Source organism: Macaca thibetana, chromosome 11 (assembly GCF_024542745.1).
Source record: "Macaca thibetana thibetana isolate TM-01 chromosome 11, ASM2454274v1, whole genome shotgun sequence".
Classification (NCBI taxonomy): Eukaryota; Metazoa; Chordata; class Mammalia; order Primates; family Cercopithecidae; genus Macaca; species Macaca thibetana.
This window is the reverse complement of record NC_065588.1, coordinates 63,735,969-63,760,294: the sequence shown is the minus strand read 5'-3', so window position 1 is coordinate 63,760,294 and position 24,326 is coordinate 63,735,969. Positions and strand designations below refer to the sequence as shown.

Below are 24,326 nucleotides of genomic sequence, written 5' to 3'. Positions count from 1 at the left end.
ACCCCAGTTAATTCATGTAAAGCACTAGTCATGAAAGTAAAAGCAAAGTCTCTAAAATCAGGCTGCCTTGGTTTGAAGCCTGAGGCTGCCACTTACCTGTCAAAGTCTATGTTCTCTATGCCTTCACTTCCTCACCTAAAAACATGAGGGCAATAATATGCCTAAGCTATTAGGTTGTTCTGAGGATATGAGGTAACTCAAATAGAAACCTTGGCAGCTTGCCTCACACCTAGCAAGTATCCAATGAATGTTTACAGAAAACCGAATGCATGCAAACAACAAGGGGATTGTGTTAGACAGAAGTATATAAGATAAAGCCATAATTCCCAGTCTCAAGGAGCTTATAGCCCAGTGGGAGAGACAGGCAAAGATGCAACAAAAACATAGTTGATTAGTTCTGGCCAGGTGTGGTGGCTCACTCCTGTAATCCCAGCACTTTGGGAGGCTGAGCCAGGCAGATCACCTGAGGTCAGGAGTTCGAGACCAGCCTAACCAACATGGCAAAACCCTGTCTCTACTGAAAAAGTACAAAAAATTAGCCAGGCATGCATGGTGGTGAACACCTGTAGTCCTGCTACTTGGGAGGCTGAGGCAGGAGAATTGCTTGAATCTAGGAGGCAGAGGTTGCAGTGAGCCGAGATCACATCACTGTACTCCAGTAGGAGGGACAGAGTTAGACTCCATCTCAAAAAACAAAACAAAACATAATCAATCAGTTCTATGTAAAATGTATGTAAATTGCAATACCTGACAACCATTATTAAACATATATATATATAAAGATACAATGAAAGCCACTAGAAATTTCCAACATGTAAGAGGAGGATTAAGGTACCCTATCATCAACAGTGATACATGTTGCCAATGCCAGCATAGAAAATACTTTAAAACAATTGATATATTGGAAAATGATGTTTTATTTTAAATGCTCTACATTAACAATTTGTCTTTTTGGATTCTGAAAACATTTTCCAGGGGCCTTTTCCAGTTAGAAATGAGACTGCTATAAACAGTCCAACAATTAATGACATACAGTTGGCTTTTTTGAGCTAAACAGTTACTGAGCCCAAATTTATAAATGCAAAACACTTCACCAGCCACAAAACAAGGCTGAATCATATTAAGAAAACATGGATTTCAAAAAGAGCAGAAACTTTCTTTCACTCTCTCTCTCTTTTTTTTTAAATCTCTTTGCTTATTCCTTATTTTAACAGGTCATCTACCTTTTAACAGCACAGCCCAATGTTGCTGTTTTCCTTGTCAACTACAGATATAATCTGAGATTTCAATGTGTGAATATGAACTCATTCACAAGAAAAGACAAACTGGCCAATTTAATAAATCTTAGACAAGAGCTAGAGTTTGTGTTTGAACAGAGGTGGCAGATTGAGAACTATTAACCTGTTAATCTGCAGATGCATTAAATGTCTGTGGATAGTCAAGGCCACAATAGTTTTGACAACTTAAAAAAATACTCTGTCATGGCAAGATAAGTTACCCATAACCTTCACATTTGCATAACAGAATAAATTGCTTCAACTCTTCAGGGTGCAAGTATATTTCCTATACATCAAAAAGTCAACCAAGAGCTCACCATTTTATTTTCCTATTATTCAAATATGATTCAGGTTTTTTTGTTTTGTTTTGTTTTACATAATACATGATGGGTTTAAAACCTAGGGAAAGAAGATTGATTTTGGAGGTTTAAGAAATGTGTACTTTTTGGTCTTGCAAGATTCTTCATATTATAATTATTACAATTTATATACTCTCTTTTAATCAGATCTTTAAGAATATTACCAGAATACTAATGCTAATGAGTTCACTAGAAAAGCTTTTTTCCCCCCAAGAGACAGGATCTCATTCTGTTGCCCAGGTTGGAGCGCAGTGGTGCAATCATAGCTCATAGCTCACTGCAGCCTCAACCTCCTGGGCTCAAGCAATCCTGCCTCAGTCTATCAAGTACCTGGTACCACAGGCACATGCCACCATGCCCAGCTACTTGTTTTTTTAACGTTTATTTGTTTGTAGAGATAAGGTCTCACTTTGTTGCCCAGGCTAGTCTGGAACACCTAGCCTCAAGTATGGAAAGCTTTTTTAAATAAATTTTTGGGAGATGGGGTGGGATTTTGGTGTGGAGTGGAAGGAAAGTGAAGAGATGCCAAGATAAAGCGAATGTATTAGTCTGTTTTCACAGTGCTATAAAGAACTGCCCAAGACTAGGTAATTTATAAAGAAAAGAGGTTTAATTGACTCAAAACTCTGCATAACTAGGGGGAGGCCCCGGGAAACTTACAAGCACGGCAGAAGGGGAAGCAGACACCTTCTTCACAAAGCTACAGGAGAGAGAAGAGAAAGCCAAGTGGGAAGAGCCCCTTACAGATCCATTAGATCTCTTGAGAACTCACTCACTATCACTAGAACAGCATAGGGGAAATCACCCCCATTGATCCAATCACCTCCTTACCTCAACACGTGGGGATTACAGGTCCCTCTCTAGACACGTGGGGATTACAACTCGAGATGAGAGTTGAGTGGGGACACAGAGCCAAACCATATGAGAGCTTAAGAGCACTTGTGGCTAAAACCAGTCTCTTTTTCATTTGAAATTATTGTAGAATCTGGAAGTGTTGCTGTGTTCATAAAGGTAAGAAAAAATTTAATTTTAGCTCAAAACATTTAATAGTAGCTGTAGTCTAAATGTGTCCCCTCAAAATCCATGTATTAAAACTGAATCATCAATGTAATAGTATTAAGAGTTGGGGCCCTTAGGGGATAATTAAGTCATGGCGGTGGAGCTCTCATGAATAGGATTAGTGACTTTATAAAAGAGGTGGAAGGGAGCTATTTGCCCCCTTCTGCCATATGAGGATGCAGCAAGAAGGTGCCGTCTTTGAAGCAGAGCAACCCTCGCCAGACACCAAATCTGTTGGTACCTTGATCTTGGCCTTCCAAGTTCCAGAACTGTGAGAAACAAACTGCTGTTGTTTTTAATACTCCACCTAAGGTATTTTGTTATAGAAGCATGAAAGGAATAAGACAACACCAGAAAGCATAATTGATTTTCACCTTAAAACACTTAATTGGGTGCATTAATATGGTTCATTAGAATCCAGATTTTATACCTGATCTGTTCACCAGGATATTACTCTGACTATATTTGTTCTCACCAGATATTCCATTTTCATAGAGATTAACAAATGGTGAATAAAATTATAACTCTATTTTTTTTTTTTTGAGACGGAGTCTGGCTCTGTTGCCCGGGCTGGAGTGCAGTGGCCGGATCTCAGCTCACTGCAAGCTCCGCCTCCCGGGTCTACGCCATTCTCCTGCCTCAGCCTCCCGAGTAGCTGGGACTACAGGCGCCCGCCGCCTCGCCCGGCTAGTTTTTTGTATTTTTTAGTAGAGACGGGGTTTCACCGTGTTCGCCAGGATGGTCTCGATCTCCTGACCTCGTGATCCGCCCGTCTCGGCCTCCCTATAACTCTATTCTTTTGCAGAGTTAGATCTTACTTGTTTTTCCTATTTATCCATGAAAGTAGCTTGAGAGACGAATTAAGAGAATATTGCTAAAAAGATCAAATACAGAAATGAGTTTCTCACTTTCAGTCTCACTTAGTTTTAATATTCAATAGCATCTTAACCATTTGGGAAATAAATTCTCCTTTTTTTTCTTTTTTGAGACAGGGTCTTGCTCTGTCACTCAGGCTGGAGTGCAGTGGTGCGATCATAGCTCATAGCTCACAGCTCACTGCAGTCTCTCAACCTCGGCCAGGAAAGAAATTCATTCATTCATTTGAAAAGAAACACACGGACCATGATCCCTTGCTGATCATGGTCCTTTAAATCTTTCAAGGGCACTTACTGACAAGTAATATGCACACCCTGCTACAGTTATGCCTGTAGTTAATCAAATTTGTCAGCTGCAGAGATATACACATTTCTTTTCTATTCTAAATTAAATTCAAAAATCAACTTGAATACCCACATGCCAGATTATCAAGTTCAGTCTCTTACTCTTGAGACTACCCTTTGTCTTTCAATATCAAAGAACCCTAAAGGCAAACACAGATTAAGCCACTCAATCTGTGGGGTTTTATTAATAGAGGACTTTGCGTGACTTCCACACCTAAGCAGAGATCAGACATTTGTTGCCATAGCTTCTCACCAACATGTGGTATCACTGAAGAAAACTTGTTCCATAAGATCTAAAGGGCACTGAGGAATATTTCTGGCCCAGGTCCTTGGGGGTGGATGGAAATGATGAACCATGTCTTTCAGGAAGCTGGTTCTGCCATTTGGGATTTTTTGAACAAGGCTTTTTTTTTTTTTTTTTTTTTTTTTTTGCTCAAATACAAGCTTAGGCAAGGAGCTCCAGGTTCACTGGAGTTTACTTTCAAACTATCCTCCAATGCACCAGTTGTCTCAAGAGTGCCATGTCACAAGTGGCCTAGTAGCCTACCATTTGAGGACTCCCAACCAGCATCCCTCTTTTCTTCCTGGGGATGTAAATACCAAGAGTGAGGCTAGGAAGCTACTGACTTTGAGGTCCTAATCTGCAGCAGGCTTTGATTGGATTTTTGGGTCCCAGACACTCACAGAAGTAAAGGCCTCCTGACCTTTCCCTGTCTTTCCTTAATATTAGGCCTTGATTACTCCCAGAGGGTCTATATGTTCACCCTTTTTTTGGGGGACGAAGCCATGTTCCTTTCAGTAGTGATTTACCCTCCCAAGACTGACCCAGGAGCAAAAACAAAACAAAACAAAAACAAATACTTACACACAAATAAAAGCATAGTCAAAATTTTAGGCAGGACATCCCCTACATTTAGGTTCAACGATAAGTTATCATTCCTTCCTAGCATAGCGTGTATGTCCATCTTCCCTTTCGTAAACAGATTAATCTGCTCAAGCCACTGTAACAAAACACCATAGACTGTGTGGCTTAAACAACAGAAATTTATTTTCTCATGTTTCTGGAGCCTAGAAGTCCAAGATCAAGGTGCCAGCATGGTTTGTTTCTGGTGAGGGCTCTCTTCATGGCTTATAGACGGCTGCCTTCTTGCTGTGTCCTTACGTGGTGGAGAGAGAGAGCAAACTCATTAGTGTTTCTTCTTCTAGGGGCACTAATATCATGGGATTAGGGCTGTACTCTCAGGACCTCATCTAAACCGAATTATCTTCCAAAGGCTCCATCTGCAAACACCATCACACTGGGGGTTAGGGCTTCAACAGATTAATTTTGGGAGGATACAAACAGTCTTTAACGGTAGATAAGCCTCATCGTTTTTGTTTTTTGTTTTTTCTCCCCTGGCTAACGTTTAGAAGATGCTCCTTATTTAAGATTTCTTTTATTTCTAAGATGCATTACTTCAACCAGAGTAAAACTGACCAATAGCAAAATTTGTTTTGTTTTAGGTCATTAATATTTTGAAATCTTAAATAGAAAACAATCTATTTTTTATCTAATTTAACTCAAATATAGCTTTTATCTTTTCCATCTTACTGCTAATTGTCATATATGGCTTTTTAGAGAAAGATCAGAAAATATCCCAACATGGAAAAAAATATAAGTATACATACATAACTGTAATGTTTATCTTACTGCAGTTAGAAACAGAATATACAAAAAAAGTTTAAAATGCTGAGATTTTCCAGTCATTTGTGTAGTCAAATAAATCAGAACACTTTTATATTCAAGAATTCTGAGGGGCTGAGTGTGGTAGCTTATGCCTGTAATCATAGCACTATGTAAAACAAATATAATGGCTTACTCCTGGTATAGGAGAGATAGTGATGATAGGTGGAAGTTTACCACATAACATCTTAGCCGTGTTAAAAACCATGATTTTAAATCTTTTGAAACCTTCTTGTGTTCCCTGTTCCGCGTGCTGTCCACAGAAGCAACAAGGCAGAGGAAGCTGAGGAGGCAAATCTATGAGGCCACAACTTTAAGAGTACAACAAATCTACAAGATGTACATTTTACAGATAAAAAAATTGAGACTTAACACCCGACATCACACACTAACACAACTGGAATTTGAACTTCAATCTGCTTGATTGCAAAACCCTAGGTCTTTTCTTCACCCCATACATACCAGTATACCATATCGCTCTACTGCATCTCGGAGATTTTTTTTTTTTTTTTGCCAGCATAAAGCCTTTTCATTTATACTGCAGATCATGATTATATCATTCTGTAGCAAATGGGTTTTCATGCTTTAAAAGACAGTATACCAACATGAATTTAATCTTGAAAATCTGAGCCATTATCATAAATCAAATGCTGCTTGACATTCTAAAAGAAATAGAACTGGCCAGAGAAATTGTAGATTCATTATAATTCCCCATAGATATTCATACTTTTGTGACTGTCGTTGAATACAGAAATGATAGGTTTGAGTTTGGTTGTAATTTCTTTAATTTTAGGAAATATTTCTATTCTACTTGATATCAAGTTATGCATGTCATGACCGTAATTTAGATATTATCACTGGCCTTAGAGTAAAATTTCAAATGCAGCCTTAACAAGTTGCTATGTTTTACAGGAAAGGATAAATGCTGAGTCATGTTTCTCATCCCGGAACCCTGCATGCTTCTGCTTGAGGCTGTTGACTTCTGAGCCTGTCATCTTGCCTTAAGATCCACAGCTCTCTCATCTCCCTACCACTGCAATTCTCCACTCAGCATTCTCTGATGAACTAGTATTACCTTCAGTTCTTCCCTCCACCAGAAAACCATATTACAGGTCATTTGAATGTAATCCTTGGCAATGACATGTTACCTTGCCTTTGGGAAGAAGTCACAGCAAATGTCTGAGCATCTGTACTTCCTGATGGTTGGTGGTTGGGGACACAGCTCTGAATTTCCATTGAATTATTCTTCACTGCAAGATTGTCACTCTACAACAGAGCATCATAACAAGAAAAAACAAAGGCAAATAATGAGAGAAAAAGGAATTCTATTCTCCCTATAACTAGAGAGACAACATGGTACAGCAGAAAGAACACTGGACTCCAGCTATCAATCGTTCCCTGTCTCACTCCACAGAGTTGGAAGCAACACCCGAGTTTTGTTATTAACCAGCTCTGTGTCATTGAGCTAGTTACTTAATCTTTGTGGCTCAATTTTTTCCTCAACATGAAGCAAAAGTAATACCTCCTCTGCCTTCTTTAATTTGTTATAAGATTAAAATGAGATAGTGTGTGTGAAAGTGCATTGTAAAATACACAGCTTTGTACAAAACTCCCAGCTACCAATTCCAAACTTCATTAGTGTTGACTGTCTCCCTTACTCATTTGGCACCTCATCAGATACTGTGACAATTAGGGCGACTTCTTATCCCAGTTTGCCAGGAACTTTCCTGATTTTAGCAATAAAAGTCTCGTGTCCCAGAAGCCCCTCTGTCTGGGACAAACAACGGTATGTGACTGCCCTAGAAATAATGAAGTTACTTGATAAGAAAAAGCTGACTGGTGCTAATAACTCCTTTCACCATCCACTCCGCAGGAAAGAAACAAGCAAGGTGTTTCCATGAACCTGAGCTAAGCCCACACAATCCCTCTTGAAGCAAAGAGAGTTTTTCCGAGCAGGGTTCAGTTTGGCGGTCATTGACAGGAAAGGAGCAGAGAAGTCATGATAGCTGGTATCTAGTGATATATCAATAAGGGAACTGAGCGCTGGTGGGTATTCAGGATACATCCTTAAGGCCAGATCTGACTCACTTTCCTGCACCCATTAGTAGGTCCTGATGTTCTATTTTGGTGAGAAAGTGGGCATCTACCTCTGCTCCACCAACCCCTCCTTTCCCTTTCCACTCACATTCAGGGATCTGTCTAGTATTTCATGCACTTTGATAATCATGTGAAATTTTCAGTCCTGCTGAGATGATGTAAGATGGTCACTTTTTTTTTTTTTTTTTTTTTTTTTTTTTTTTTAAAACCAGAGCCAATAAAGCAATAATCTCTCCCTGAACTGCAGGCTCCCAACCAGCCTTGGGCTAGTCAACCCAATTCCTTAATTCCAACCCACACACTCTTTTCCACCCACCTCTGGAGAATGAAAAGAGGTGGTGCAGCCAGGCTCCCCCAGCTGCTGCAGTGCCCTTCTGCACTGGAGTAGGTACAGCCTAATCAAAGGCCTGTTGTTTTCCTTTGGCTTTGAAACTCACTGGCTGTGGGTGTATCTGTTGCATGATCACGAACACTTAAAAAAAAAAAAGAAAAGAAAAAGAAAGATCCAGTCCCATTACTTTGGCTCTGGCACAGAAATTTCTGGAAAGAGAAAACATAAATGATACCAAAGTGGTAACAGTAAAATAAATACCTCTCTCTGAATTTCGCGGAAGTAATGAAGCTTCAGGGCACCAGAGGAGACTTCAGTAGCTTCAAAGCTATTGATGACTGTCCAATAACCCAAGAACTGGCCAAACAAGCTGGACTGCTTTCCTGTGAGTCATCGGAATCACTGCAGGCCTGTGATGGGTCCCTCTCACCTGTGGGAAACAGGCTCTTAAAATGGAGAGTTGCCACTAGTCATGTCATCAGCTTCTTGGTCTTCACCAGGGCTGGGCAACAAGAGTCATAGGACCTGTCTTTGTTTATTTGCTTATGCTTTTTAATTTCTTTATCTCTTTGCAAATGTAATGATGTGACTTACGATACATGTTTGGATGTGCTGATAATCTTGACAATGAAATAGGTTTTAGGACTTGAGGGGATTGGGAGGAGGCATAGAAACAGTTTGGTGTCTCTGGAAGGAATGAAATTGTGGATGTTTTCAATGATTCCTAGTTCCTTCACTCAAGGAGGGATCAATAGTGTGCTGACAAATGTTTATCAACAGGCACTCTGGGGGAAAACAAAACAAAACCAAAACTGATTTGTGTGTTGGCCAATTTCTATGGTATAAATACTCCTACCATGACCAATTTAGCTGGCTCCAGTGCACCACTCAGAAGGATCCTAGTTTTTGTTTGCCAAAGATCATCTTACCTGATGGATTTTATGAAATATATTTATTGAGAATTAAATTCATTAGAATGATTTAAGTTAGAATACTGTATCTAAAATTTCATTTACCTTTCTTAACTACCCTTTAGTAATCTGTTATCTTGCTCATACTCTCAGTATCCTGTCATACCCACTTTTCATTTGAAATCTGTTTCTGTTGTTGTTGCCTTCCTTCCTTTTTCTTTCCTCTTTTCCCCTTCCTTCCTTCCTTCTCTTCCTTTTCTCTTTTCCCCTTCCTTTCTCTTTGTTTTTCCTTCCTTCCTTCCTCTCTCTTTTCTCTTTCTTTTTTTCCTTTCTTTTTTTCTCTCTCCTTCCTTTTTCTTCCTTCTCTTCCTTCTTTCTTTCTCTTTCTTTCTTTCTTTCTTTCTTTCTTTCTTTCTTTCTTTCTTTCTTTTTCTCTCTCTCTCTTTCTTTCTTTTCTTCCTTCCTTCTTTCCTTCCTTCCTTCCTTCCTTTCTCTTTCTTTTTTCTTTTTCCTTCCTTCCTTCCTTCCTTCCTTCCTTCCGTCCTTCCTTCCTTCCGTCCGTCCGTCCGTCCTTCCTTCCTTCCTTCCTTCTTTCCTTCCTTCCTTCTTTCATTTTTTTAAGAGATGGGTTTTCATTATTCTGTTACCCAGGATGGAGTGCAGTGGTGCAATCGCGGCTCGCTATAATCTCAAATTCCTGGGCTCAAGTGATTCTCCCATCTCAGCCTCTTAAGTAGCTAGTACTAGCGGCTTGAGCGACCATGCTCAGTTATTTTTTTTAATTTTTATTTTTGTAGACAGAGTGTCACCATGTTGCCCAGGCTGGTCTTGAACTACAGAGATCCTCCCACCTCAGCCTCTCAAAATGCTGGGATTACAGGCATAAGCCACTGCACCTGCAGCCTGTTTATTTTTCTTATCTAGCTCTTATTTCCTTTCTTTATGCTGAGAGTGAATTTGCAGCCAGATGTTTCTCTGTTTTCATCTTTAATTTTTGCTTTTTTCTTAAATTATTTAAAAATTATCACGTCACTCCCATTTCCCTTCTCCCCACAGTACTTAAAACCTCAATGACTCCCTATGGCTTTTGGGATAAAGTTTGTGGTATGGCCTTGACCCCAGTCTCTGTCTCTAGCTTAAGGACCTTAGAGATGGGCTCTTGCTCTGTTGCCTAGGCTGGATTCCCTCACGAAACTTGTGCTCTGACCACCCCCAAATTCTTGCACGTCCATGAATACATTGTGCTACTTCATGTCTTCAAGCCTTCTCACATGTGGCTTGCTCTAAATTTTCTCGTCATTAACACTTTAGGTTTACACTGGGCTTCTAATCTCAGTGGCTATAGCATCTTTTGTTATTCATATCTCAGCAGTGACAGTAACTATTGATTTGCTGAGCTGTCTCCCTCCACCTAGGCTATGACCCTTTTGACTCAGAGACGATTATCCTACTTATATCCCTGGCACCTAAGAAAATGTCTGGTATATACTAGGTGTGCAATAAACACTTGCTAAGTAGAGATAATAAATTCATAAATGGTAATTGAGGTGATTTCATAGCTTCATTTTAATTCTAATGTGCTAAAGTACTTTAATCATTCATTGACAACAGTATCGACCAATACATTTGCAAAGCAGATTGGTTCAATAAAATATGATGTAGTCATAGAGCAGAATTAAAATATTGATGTGGAGTTCCAAAAAGTGAAAAATAAAGATATAAGACCAAAAAAGTGAGCAGCATTATCTCTTTTACATAAATAATAAAAAAGAACACACATTTATATATGTGTGTATAAAGAAGTTTTTGAAAGTAGGAAGCTCCTTTAGCAAATTTAAGCTTAAGAACTAAAGAAAGCAGGAAGCATATGTTAAGTAGACTTTTACTTTCTGTTTTATATATTTCTGTCTGATTTTTGCTTTATCATGTATATTTATTATTTTTACATAAGAAAACATTTACATGAGAAAAAGTATTAGCAGAGCTTACACAGTGATAGTATTATACACCATGATTTCTTCTTTAAACATCTTTATAATTATCAAACATGAGTGATTAAAAAAAAACTGAAGCTAAAGGTAGCAATATTCTCTACACTGGCAGATTTTTCAGCATTGCATATGAACCCACCTCCGATAAGTGGGTTATCTTTCTAATTTATGACTTCAGTGAAATCTGTTTCCTGGCAATGGTTGCCAGGGCACGCCTTCTCTCTTGTTCTCCATCATGCTTACTTTTAAGCCTGAGGGCAAGAAAGAAATAGACAGAAAGCAAGAAGTAGCATGAGCATCTTTTTTTTCTTTTTTTTGGCATGTTGGAAGAAGGAGCTCTAAACACACTCCACTAAGCATAGCATATGCATTGGATTCAAGCAGTGGACCTCATAGAGGAGTGTCTCCTTTTAAGCTTTGCAGGGCAAGTTTGGGGCACTACCAGTGAAAAATTGTCACTGATTCTTGCCTTGGTGCTGGTCTGAACAACAAGGAGTTCCTCTAACTGCCTTAAAAGGAATCTACTCCTCCCTCCCACTACGGGTATCACATACTATTCTCAACATATTACCACAAACTGAAAAAAAGAAACAGGTTGTGAAGTAATGCAGAAAGTTATTTTAAATTAAAATTATCAATGTATCCATATTAAAAATTCAAATAGAAGAGACAAACAATAAGTTGCCGCTGATAGACTCTGAAGGAGGTCTGCCTCTCCCAAAGGCAGGTGGCAAACAATACTGTAACCTGCAGACACAAACACTGGGACTTCGTACTAATTGTGCTGTGACACAAAGTGGGTGTGGTTTGGGGTTGAGGGGCTTACTGGCCAGTTTTCTCATGTTTCTCAGATAAAACTCTCATGTCATCAAGAAACACTGTGGAGGGAGACATGCAGAGTTTAGAGACAGGAACCACTGCAGAAATGTAAGGATTAGGAGATAGAAGAATACCCCACTCTGGGGCTGAGGCTTCAGGGACGGCACAGCACATCACCCCTCCTTTTCCTTCCCCTACCCAGCCATGGCTGCACCTTTCCCAGGCTGGATATGGTGGAGATGTGGGAGGTGTGGGCAAACACAGTAGAAGAAAAGGAGAGGAACGTAGAAAACAACAGGGGATTGAGCTACTCTAACACTGGAGATGCGGGGTGGCTTCAGATCTGCAAGACATGTTTTGAGTTTTCTGGGACCTTTATGATCAGAAGGTAGATACTAATGAGAAAATCTTTGAGCCCAGAAGATTTTAAGGTCTAAATTCTCTCCAATTTGGGTTTCTGGTTTCTTTTTTCTGGGTACCTTGATTCTCATACTCCAGAAGCACCCAGGTAGGGGCTTGAAGAGAGAAAGCAAGAAGCTGGCTTCCTAAGTCTGGTCCTTGGCTTTAAAGGAAGGGGGTTAAATGGAACTTCTTGTTGTCTAGAACATCCCAGGACCAGGTTTCTTGGTATGTAGGCTTGGCAGACATAATGTTGAGAGGATAAGGAATTTCTAGATTGAAACTTCAAGACTCCAAAAGTTGCCTTGAAGTTATCCGAGATTCCCTGTTGAGTATTATTACTCAGCTTATTACTATTCTAAATTCAGCCAGAACTTTGTTATAAATCTGCTACCCAACTTATGTTGAAAGCCATCTCTAAAATGTCCTTTACAACTACTCTTAGTTTTATAAAGTTGGCATTTAAACAGGCTGGGTGCAGTGGCTCACACCTGTAATCCCAGCACTTTGGGAAGCTGAAGTGGGTGGATTGCCTGAGCTCAGGAGTTCGAGACCAGCCAGGGCAACATGACCAAAATCCATCTCTACAAAAAATACAAAAATTAGTTGGGTGTGGTGGTGCACCCCTGCAGTCCCAGCTACTCAGGAAGCTGGGGCATAAGAATCACTTGAGCCCGGGAGGCAGAGGTTGTAGTGAGCTGAGATTGCACTGCTGGACTCCAACCTGGGTGACAGAATGAAACCCTATCTCACACACAAAAAAGGTATTTAATCATGGTTGTGTGACCTTGGTATACATTATGTGACTTCTCTGGGTCCCTATTTCTTCATCTGTGAAAGGAAGACAAACATGGAAGAGGAATAATTCTTTGTGTCAGTTAGGATGCTTTTGGCAGCAAGGAACAGAAAACCAAACTCTATCCGGCTCAAATAATTAGGACAAGTGTTAGATTACATAAAAGAAAGTCCAGAGGTAAGACAGGATTCAGAATTGGCTGACCCAGTTGTCCAGTGATTTTATCAATAACCTGGGAACTTCTTCCTCTCTATCCTCCCATCAATACCATCTCAGGCAGGTCCCTCAGGATCTAGGACAGCTACCAGGAGGGCTTGAGGTTACCAGCATCTTCACTCCCATCAGCTGGGAGAGGGAAACTGTATATCTGTCTCTTATGTGTGTAAAAGTTTTTCCAGAAACTTCCAGCAAATCTTTTCTTCCATCCTATTGACCAGAATGGGTCACATGGAACTTCTGGCTAATTCTTGGAAAGAAGAGATAATGCTAGCTTTAGACCAATTACATCCACTCCTGGAACTCAGCTTCTCCTGAGGTTCATGGGGTGGAGTAGGCACCTAAATGAATTTGTGATTCTGCTGGGAAGAAACAAAGTGGCAATGGAGGAGGCTGGCTCACCATCACAATACCGATACACTTTCTTCCAGAGCAAATAATCCCATTTGTCTCTCAGTTACTGTATCTGGGTGACATTCCTATGAACTGTGTGTTGAAAATGTTTTTGCGTCTAGATGCATTTAAGCTTTTGTTGTCCTCACAAGTGTAAAAGAGCAGTATTCTTTTTTGTTGACTGTTTGTTTTTGTTTTTGTATCCACTGTACAGTGCCAAATGCAAATATTATTTGGGGATATCAATCCTTAGAGACTCATTCAAAAGACTTTAAAAAAGAAAAAACCTCTGAATTTAGGAAACCAAAGCAGCTATCAAGATGGTAATATTTGGCTTTTGAGACTCTTAACAACTGTTTGCATGGAGTTGCCAAAAAATACTGACTGAGGGGTGCTGATGATGACATCATTTACACTTCTTCAGGTCTTTATTTCTTTCTCTGTCTACATGTGAGGATAATAATATTTGTCCTACTATGAGATAATGTATATGAAAGAGTGTTTTAAAGCATACAACAATTGAAGAAGTGTAAGATGATAGTACAACCTGTGCCTTGCTGTCCAAACAAAGGGTTTATGAGAACAAAGGTACTCCCTCTAAAGGCTTCACCGTATTGATTTAATGAAGAAGGGAGCCTCTGTAAAACAGATAAAGTGTGGCAGGGCGTTTATTAATGTGTTAATTTGGGCTTGTTCTCTTTGTATTCCCCTTCCTCAACTTTAAGTAGGCTTTTTTGGCTTCTATGCCTCGGGTATTTTTGCTGGGAAGAAAGCAGATGCCATCTCAATTTAGTGCTCTTCCTGTTGTTTGTGTAAACATAAGCCCACTGAAAGACAATGGGAGATGTCTTGGTGAGGGCTGAGAGAAAGTGCATGTTTTTGCGGATCAGGAGATGGGGAGACAGACGAAAGAAAGGAGAGATCTGTGGATCCCGTGAGCACCCCAAATTGGAACCACTCCTTACTGTGTCTCAAGGAAGCAACGGACCTCCAAACTGCACGGTGTACTTCAAAAGAGCAAGATCCAAGCAAAAAGGTAGAGTCAGCAAAACCCTGGCAGGCTTGGGGAAGGGCTAGAGTGACCAACTGTCCCATGTTATCTGGGGCAATTCATGGAATACAGGACTTTCAGTGTTAAAACTAGGAAAGTTCTAGGCAAATCGAGATGACTTTGTTACCGTAGGGAGAACTAAGGGGCAACCATGATGGAGTGGAGATCAGAAGACCTTGTCCTGATCTGTGGGCACCCAGTATGTCTTCTTCGGTTTCGTAGACGGGAGAGAGTGTTCCAGCCATGACTTAGTGCTTTGGGGATCTCAGATTCAACTTTAAGCTGTTTTAAAAGAAACATCCAAAGTAATATTTTTGCATAGCATAGCTTGGGCTATGATTCATGCCTAACACACAGGTTAAAGAAGTCCACAATTCCTCAACAAAACTTTGGGGCCAACACATTTCAGGATTCAGAACTTTTTGGGTTTTAAAGGTATAACAGTAAGTATTCTTTACATTATTACATGTGAATTCCAATGCAGTACTCTGTAATCGGGCACACTGATATTTCTACAGAAACATTTATTAATGTTTACATTGAACAAATTAAAGATTGTAAATATCCTTATGTCAACAAGGCTAGGTTGTGTTAGGTTGTGCTGCCAGAAACTTAGCTTAAATTTTGCCACCAGGTCAATTATTACAGTTTTCAGAAATTTTGAGACCTTGGAATTGTGGATAATGGATTGTTGCTGTATTTTTAAATATTTATAAGTATTAGGACAACTCCTCAACTTATTATCATACTAGGTCAAGGGTAAAACCTGTTCCATGTTTTCCAATAATTTCTGAAGATTCTAGAGAATCAATGAACATATAATGCCACTTAACACACTCATAGAATTGATTAGCCCCTAATATTAGAATTGATAATACATTTAAATTCCAATATAAGGTGATATATGCAACATTCAAATGTTCTACTTGCACATTACAGATTTTTTTCCAGACAACCAAAGTGCAGTTATCACAATTTAAAATAGTTTTCTGTAAAGGTCACTTGAAATGCTAAATTTGCTTGACCTGATAATGAAGAGGTAAAACATTTTTTCTTGAGCAATATTGCCAAACTACAGGTTTTTCTCCAGGGTGACAACCATAGGGCTTTTGGTCAGAAAGTTTTAATGTCTATGTGGCAGCAAAGTTAAGGATGCTGGTTTGCAAACTGCCATGCAGGGCTCTGAGAGACATGCAAATAATAGTAATTAATATGATGCTGATGATGCTTTTGTTTGTCGGCCTAGAAGGTAAGGTTATTCTAAGCACTCTTAATTATGTGCAAGCACAGGCATTCTTTGTCCTGACTCAAAATCCTCAAAATATCAGGTCTCCAGGGCCTGAAAAGCTGTACCCAATGAGTTTACAATTTCTAAAATTTTGGTGGTTTCATTATTATTCTTTCCTAGAGAGATAGCTCAAATCTAACCTATTCAGAGCTTTGAAGATAAAATTTGACCTCTTGAATCAAATTCAGTTGTATTTCCGTAAAAAGCCAAAGAAGCAAAGGCTTCTTTGTCACAATTCTTAGACTTCCACAGGGAAAGCCATGGGGAGAAGAGAAGGTATCGTAGATAGTTCCTCTCTAATGAAACCCTGTGTCACCTGGACCTAGATTGGACTCTGTGTCCACGTTTGTACCTATGTTATTTTGCTGCATTTATGTCTCTAATCACATATGATGGCTTGTAAAATGTGATGCTTTGGATGGGTTTTTTCTTCTTCATTTCATGTGGTTTTCAAAAGGCCTGGAAATCCATCTTCTTGTCAAAACCACTTATACTGTCTTTCGAGATCTTCTTGGTGTCAGGATTCAGTGCAGCCATTCACTCCCGTTCCTTCAGTCTTGATATTCACGACAAACTCATTACATGGCTGAAATCTAAAATATTTATGTATAGATGACACTGCGCCTCTAATTACTGCAAATGAGGCTCCTTGTCTCTTTCATGGTGTCTCCTCAGAGAGGGAGTCCGTGAGGAGCTGTGATTTTTTTTTTTTTTTTTTTTGCTAGCTCCTTTAAAACCTTGATGAAAGCTCTCTTCAGGCTGCCTACCCAATGGCAAATGCATTTAATGCTCGCTGTTGCCTCTGCCCCACTGCATTTGCCAGATGAAGGCTGCTCGGCCTAGTCTCTTGGCTCACAGTGTGCTCGTGTGAGCTGGGGGCCACGGTTAAGGCTCTGGGCGCCTGCAATTGGAGGACTGTCAGCCAGGAAATGATAAACAGCAAAGGCTGCTTTTATTAAGACCTCTCCACACTGACAAATTTGGCTTGCTTTCTTGCTCCTAAGCTCAATGAACTAAGAGGACTCAGGAAAGTTTTAATTCAGTAGTATTCTCCTTGCCAAATTTCCCCAGGATTCTAGTTAACACTAACCCCGAACAAAACACCATAAGGGAAGCACATCTCTCATTGTTAGGCTCACCATTAAATGTAATGACTGATATATTTAATCCGTGGGCATGTAAGTCTGTGTTTCATTCATTATCAATCTATAATTAATCACCTTATATAAAATAAGAAGTCAGAGCGAAATAAAAAGTCATAGAAATGAGCTCATAATTAAGAGTACATTATACAGACTTTATTATTTCATGGTATAAGCCCCAAACCATCCAGACTACAGTGAAATTTTTCTGTTTTTAAAAGTCTGCTTGCTGTTCATAAGAATCTTCCTATAAACAAAAGATACTTAGATTTAAGTAGCTTTTTGTGTGTATGGGGGGGGGGGGGGGGGGTCAAAGAATGACCCTATGTGATGTAAGAGTCCATGCCAAAAGCTCCTTATAAATAATGACTGTTTATTCTTTGAATTTGATCAGTCCACTCAGCATGTAGAATAAAGCCAGAAAAAATAACGTGTACAGACCATGGTAAGCTTGGAGACAGTGAAGACTTAGAACGATGACTGGTAACATCTCTACCCTTGTTAGCATCCCATGCAATTGCTCTCTATCCAATTGATTTCTATGCATGAATCTCAAAAGAGATGCAGCTCCTTTTATAAGATAGCGTCTAATGTCTTCCTTTCTTTCCCAGTGGCAGCCAACAACTTCCTCTACAACTTTGGAAACAATAAGACTAGCCAGCCTAGAGTCTAAACTAATAGGAAAACAACACTAAAGTCTTTTCAATAGCCACGAAGTTTCAAAGAACAAGAATAAAACTCACCTGTAAAAAATGGCTAGCACCATGGACCACACCTAATTTTGGATTATTAGATTTCAGTTCAAAAGTCCTCTTTGCATCTCCCACTTGTGATAAATTAACAAATGGTATTGCTTGAATTAGCTATGCTTTGAGTTTTTCCTGCAAACACAGAACATTTGGTGTTCTTTTTCTTACTTCCATGTAGAAAATTTGGAAGCCTCCACCTGTTACCTTGAAAATAAAATCGGGTCATCCTTTTTTTTTTCCACAAAAATTTAAAAGGAACCACAGTTGTTATTTTAAGGCAAAATATTTATGTTGCAATAGTTACATCAATATCAAATATATTTAACATCAACTCTTAGAGAAATAAAGCACCTGCAAGGAACTTCCCCCAAACATGCTTCAGAAGAGCAATCTTGATTCAGAAATATAATCTTTAGTAATCATATGAACTGCCACTAAGGGACTCCTCAGGCAGAGCCTTCCCTAATGAGCATCGCCAGGAAGCTCTGAGTGCTGCTATCTCCTTACCCCCAAGCCACTGGGAAATACATCCGCCCCTTGCTCCCACTGCATAAAGTGGGAAATAATGCATTTCAAGAAGCTATGTCTTCTTATTCAGATTTACATGACAGGGAGGTGAAAAGAAGAAACCTTGTTTGTGATAGTTACAGATGTATCCCAAGCACCTGAACAGTGCCTGCAGCATATACAATGTTCAATGAGTAAATGATGGCACAGAGATTAGGTAGACTGCTGCCTGCCAAATGGAGGACTTTCAGGGTCATAGTAGACCAGCAAGTCAAGGAGGATTTTCCTGAACCCTGATCTACCATTTCGAACTTCCTGAATTGTTTTTGACCTTTCCTTCTCTCCACTGAAGAAAAAATGATAATTTTCTTGGGTGTAGGTCTATTGCTTATTCATAGGACATGTGTTTAATTGCCATACTATACTTAGTTGATTACTTATTTCCTCCAGAGCCAACCTATCCATTAGGCATAGTGGTAAACATACACACAACACACACACAAAATAGTTTTGAGACTGCAGAAAATGTTTTAATATAAAGTATTAAAATAATCAACTTTATACTAACACAGTTGTAAAATAACAGTTTTAATATTTTTTAATGGAGTAAGAAGCTCATGAAGGCAAAAGTGCCTAGGACTCGTGAAAATCATACTGCAGACTGTCTTCATTAGTCAGTGAACAGACAATATTGAAAACGAATCTGGTTTAAATGCAGAAAGAGGAAGCAAAGAGAAAAGAGCTGATAAAAAGAAGTCATGTTTTTAGATGTGGGCTGGCAGTGGGAGAGAAGAATGCCTTAGAGAAGACTGGAGAAGCAGGAGGCTGAAACCAGGGAGGTGGGTAGGGGTATCTGGGGGAGCTTCTGGAACAGGTGGGGTGTTGAGTCCATATTTGGCAGGGGAAGATGTATTTTCTGGCAGGCTGATGAATAATGGAATTTGAGAGCTAGAAGTGCTCTTAAGAGCTGTTGTATTCCAACTCCTTATTTTATAGGTGAGAAGACTGAGTCTTATTAAATTATTGGGAAGATAAAATCTGATTCTAATGCCGTTTCCACCGCTCTGCCAACTCTTCCATTTGTCTGAATTGTATTTACAAGATGGGGTGAAATGAACAACAAACTTCATTTACGTGTTTATTACATGTGTGTAATGCACATATGTGTGAGCAACTCCGCACATACCATAATGTTAGACAGTCATTTTCATGAATCTTAATAGATCTTAATAGAATACTTTCCAGTCACAGAATGAGACATTTTTATTTCTTATCCCTCTCAACTGTACTGCAACTCTGACTTGGAATCATTAGCATGTGCCTGGCCCCTCCCAAGTAAGAAGCCTGGACCTAGTAGCACAGCTAAATTGGTCAGATGACTAAAACGACAGGTAGCCAAGTCTGGCTAAAGTGAAACCAGAACCCACCAGAAGTAGTGGGACTGATTCTACTCTGATTCCAGAAAAGTCCTAGTTCTAGAGGGTCTGTATGAGACTTTCTCTCATTCCCAGATGACAGCCGGCAAACTGCATCTAAACTTCTGACCCATTCTTGAGTCATTCAACAAATATACCAGAGAGCTATTCTGCACAAAATGCAGGTAATGATAAATGGATGCAAGGGTGAATTATGATTGGACCCTGTCCTCAAGTAGTTTATAGTCTAACTGAAGGTCTAATGAAGGGAAGAGTGAAGAGCCCACAGGATGGTGGAAGCCACATAATCAGCGTTCGGGATCACATGGATCCATTCTGCCTCTAGGACATCCCTTTACGAGTAAATGCTTGGGAGGTTGTAGAATGAAATACATTCTCCACACATGAGCCAGAGTTCAGGAAATTAAAGAGGAAGGGAATCAAGGAAGGGAAAGGTCAGGGGAGTAGTGGGAGAGGATATTGCTATCTGAGTTTTCAAAAGACATTTCAATTCAGATGAACTCATGGAAGGAACTACGCTTTATTCCTTAAAGCTTCATTGCGCGATTTCCTAAATGAAGGAGCAGTCTGATTGGTATATTTAGCATCCTCAGAATAAATCTGCATGGGGGTTACACAACCTATCATAGGAATGAGGGGCTTCCATTTTCCATGTATATATTGCTATCACCATGTCTCTATGAGGTAGGGATTTGACCCTTATTGTCTCTAGTTTGAAAACATGAAGTCACTGTTTAATAAACTAGCTCCTACTGCAGATTCTTGAAAGGCAGTCCTGTTTCTGTTAATTATTAAGGATACAAAGCTGTACAAATCCTCTTCCTCATCAAATTCACTCTTGTAATATAAACAGATTAATTTTCTAAATTATCAATTTCAGTATGTTGTTTCCACAGTCTCATGACCAATAGAAAAAGACTAACCTCCTTCCCTGATATTAGACAGTCAGCCCACCCTCACAATCACGTTCCACTGCTCCATACACAGGTATACTATGCAATATACACAGACCCTCACAGCCTGTCATGCAAAGACTCATGTCTACACCTGCTCATACTACTCAGGAACACCCACTGTTTCTACACGCCTACGTATTCATTTATTTATTGGACAAATATTTATGGTGTCCCTACTCAGTTTCAAAAACTTTAATAGGTTCTGGGGATTCAAAGGTGAACAAGACAAACATAGTCCCTCCTTCAGGAGCTTTAAACTCTAGTTTTGATAAGTGCTACACAGAACTACAAGGCATTCTGATGACATGCAAAGGTAGCATGTTACCTAATCCAGTGGGTCATGGAAGCCTTCTCTGAGGGAATTACTTTAAATCTGAGATATAAAAAATTAAGAGGATTTAGCCAAGCATTAGAGCATTCTATGAAGAAAGAACCACTGGTGTAAAGCCCTAAGGCACGTCCAGATCCTACCCACCCTGCAAGACTCAGCTAAATTTTCTTATTATTTATTTATTTATTTATTTTTTCGAGACGGAGTCTCACTCTGTCACCCAGGCTGGAGTGCAGTGACGCCATCAGGGCTCACTGCAAGCTCTGCCTCCCGGGTTCACACCATTCTCCTGCCTCAGCCTCCCAAGTAGCTGGGACTACAGGTGCCCATCACCACGCCTAGTTAATTTTTTGTATTTTTAGTAGAGATGGGGTTTCACCATGTTAGCCAGGATGGTCTCGATCTCCTGACCTTGTGATCTACCCACCTCAGCCTCCCAAAGTGCTGGGATTACAGGCTTGAGCCACCATGCCTGGCCAGCTCAGCTCAATTTTCAACTTCTCATCAAGTTTTCCTGACCTCTGGAGTCTGTGTTGAACTGCTTACTCTTCTGAACTCACTGACACTCTGACTCTGTACCATTTTCCTAAGCTCTTAGTCACCATTGTTCTTATCACCATACCATGTTTTATCTTTATCTTGCCTGGATTGTACCAGGACAGAACCATGCTCTGTGTCTTGCAATCTTCATGAACATCTAGCTCCTAGTAAAAGTGTCTTACAATCTTCATGAACGTCTAGCTCCTAGTAAAAGCTCAATAAATATAAATTAAATGCATGTTTGCATGACTGAATGTATGAATGAACAAATGGTCTTGGTCAATTCAAGTTCCATGCATGGCCATTCAGTAAGTCCCAATAGAGGCATCATAGCAGTATAGAAGATATTGTATTCTTGACATTTTTAAAAGATTATTGGCCATTCATCTCATTAAATAGATCATAACCCCCAAATCACCCCCGTTCCGCCCCCCCTAAAAAAACATGAGGATGGATGAATGGTCAGAAGAAGCTGTCTCTATTCATGGTGCTGTGAGAAGATCCTTTTCTACCTAATAGGTGTTAGGTTATATAAATTGGTCTCAAGAAAATCTCTAAATGGAATGTGCTGGATTCTGTTGGATATGATATGTTCTTAGTGAAAGAGAAACCACCTTACCTAGTCTCCAGGCAGAAGAATCCTTCAATAGAAGCCTGCTGAAGGATGCGTGGATAGGCCTGTGGACTCTCATGATAGCTAACCTCTTCCACGAACCAAAACAGAAAACTGACACCACCTGCCAGTTTGCAGTAAATTCTCATCCTACTCCTGGGCCTGCCAACATTTTCACTCCTGTGGTTTCCTGCCTCCTCCACCTTTGTTCCTCAGCCTCCTTGGAACCAACCTGCCAACTTCAGGCCAGGTGGTATCATCCTTCACTTAAGAAAAATTTAAAATGGAACACACTCAATTTCTGTTGCCTACATCAAAAACCACCTCAATGAGTTTTTAGTTGATATTTATATTTGAAAGCTGGCTGTGGTTGGGAGAAAATGTAACCACAGAGAGGCAGCTGACTCAGAGGGGGCACAGGAGAAGCTAAACTATTAACCCCTTAGTTCCTGTTCTCTGAATTTTCCCACCCTCTGGATTTTAGATGAAGTGCCAGAATGGGAAGCATTTTGCCTAACATAAGTAGTGATAGGATCTTTGCTGTGAGTGCCAAACCAGAAGATATCCAAGCAGGACTGGAATGAAGAGAGGCCCAAGGATAACAGGAGCTCAGTTCAGTTCAATGTGTACTTATGGATACCTGCTAAGTTGCATACTCTGCACTGGGCACTAGAAATACAAAAATAAATAAAGTATTGTCCCTGATTTAAAGGAGCTTGTGATCCAGTGGGGGATTCGGACATGTGGACATGTCAACATGTGATTACTGTGCTATGTGGTAAGTGCAGTGAGAAACAGGAAATAAGAGAAAGGAAAACATAACCATCTCAGGAAGGATAGAAAAGTCTGGAGGGTTGAAAATAATTCTGAAATGATCGTACTGATGTTATAACGATAGGTCACATCGCCACATAGCAACATAAAAATTTTACATAAAAAGAGGTCACTGTGTTTTGGGGAAATAATTACTTAATTTCTCGCCCAGTGGATCAAATGAGGAATGCCATGGCCCAGATTAAGCCAGAGCAATATGAAATTTAATTATTTTAATCGCTCAAAATTGGTAATGCACACAGCTCTCTGCTTAGACCCTGAAATTTGACTAAAGCCTTTATGACTTGTTTACGGAAAGGTTTATCAGCCTCTGCACTGATGACACTGTTGGACTAGATAATTTTTATTGTATCAATGTCCTGTGTATTGTGGATGTTTAGCCTTTACCCATTAATGCCAGTGGCATCCACCATCTCCCTAATTGGGATAAACTAAAATGTCTCAAATTGCTAACTGTCTCTTGAGGGGTAAAATCAACACTAGTTAAGAACCACAAGTTAGGAAGTTTGTAGAAATGAACACAATCATGTCTATTTAGTTCAAGATAATCAGTTCCTATCTAAGGCTCTGTGTAATAACCCAAACCCAGGAACTTGTCATCATCATTGTAGTTAAGCCTTTTCTTAGACAATTTCTACTTGAGACCCAATGATAGCTGTTTCAGAAATGTCTAATTTCCTCCATTATACATTCTACTTCTCTCAGTCAACCTGGAAAAAGAACTCTCAATTTTCAGCTGACCATCCGGAATAGATATTTCCTGGTCTTGCCAATGAGCTATAAGCAGAATTGGTGTGTGCAGTTTCTAGGAATGTCCTTAAATGGATGGAATGTGTTCTTCTTCTTCAATTTCTTCCTTTTTACACTTGATGTAGATGTAATTGCTGGAGCTCCAGCAGCCATACTTGATTATGAGGTGACATTGGGAACTGAGGCCAGGAATTTCAGCTCAACAGATAGAAAAGGCTGACACTGGGCAGGGCCTTGCCAGCCTTGAATTCCTGAATTGCTACCTCCAGACTATCAAATGAGATACTGTTTTTTGTATTGTTATTGTCTCTGTTACTTTCAGCTGCACCTGATATTAATCAATACAATTGCCTAAAGTGGACATTTACTGTATTTCCAAAAGTCTCTGGACCACAATCTTCATCACATTAGGAAGCTTGGTCAGCTTTTCTACTAGAACCTTTACAGAAAACTCCATCCTCTTCTATTCTCTTTTCTTCTCTTACAGTACACAGCACAGGATATTAGTTATTTCAACAATAACCCTCCTACCACCTCT

General features: G+C 39.7%; 1 long non-coding RNA gene across 1 annotated transcript; it reads right to left on the bottom strand.

Moving 5' to 3' along the window:
- Nucleotides 1–6,818: 6,818 nt before the first annotated feature.
- On the bottom strand, nt 6,819–22,559 carry LOC126930991 (uncharacterized). The gene is made up of 4 exons (XR_007717756.1): nt 22,211–22,559; nt 8,328–8,496; nt 8,052–8,207; nt 6,819–6,904 (listed from the first exon to the last, which is right to left on the bottom strand). It is a non-coding gene; the product is annotated as an uncharacterized LOC126930991 (long non-coding RNA).
- Nucleotides 22,560–24,326: the final 1,767 nt, after the last annotated feature.